A 315-nucleotide genomic window follows, 5' to 3' on the forward strand; every position below is an offset into this window, starting at 1 on the left:
TGAAGGGAGGGGCAGCTTGGGTGGGGCCTGAGCCCCCAGGGCCGGAGACCTGGAAGGAGTTAGGGGAAATGCATGTGCCCGGGGCCCGGGGCCAGCGGGTGAGGGCTCACAGCGTTTACTGGGGACCAGCCTGGCTCCTCCGTATGGACTCTCCTCCACATTGAGTCACCCGGAGGGTTTTAAAACGCCCTGCGAATGTCATTGGTCTCGGGTGCAGACTTGCATCAGCTTTACTGGAGCTCCCAGGGTGGTTCTGGGGTGCAGTCTGGGGTGAGGGGGCTGGGAGGCACTGGGAGGCTGGGGGAAGGGAGGGGA

At 64.4% G+C, this 315-nt stretch overlaps 1 protein-coding gene across 1 annotated transcript in view; it reads left to right on the plus strand.

The window, feature by feature from the left end:
• RNF207 (ring finger protein 207) overlaps positions 1–315 on the plus strand; it is a 14,514-nt gene that overhangs the window by 9,945 nt on the left and 4,254 nt on the right. The gene's annotated exons all lie outside the window — the stretch shown is intronic.

Source organism: Myotis brandtii, unplaced genomic scaffold, assembly GCF_000412655.1.
Source record: "Myotis brandtii unplaced genomic scaffold, ASM41265v1 scaffold434, whole genome shotgun sequence".
NCBI classification, from domain to species: Eukaryota; Metazoa; Chordata; class Mammalia; order Chiroptera; family Vespertilionidae; genus Myotis; species Myotis brandtii.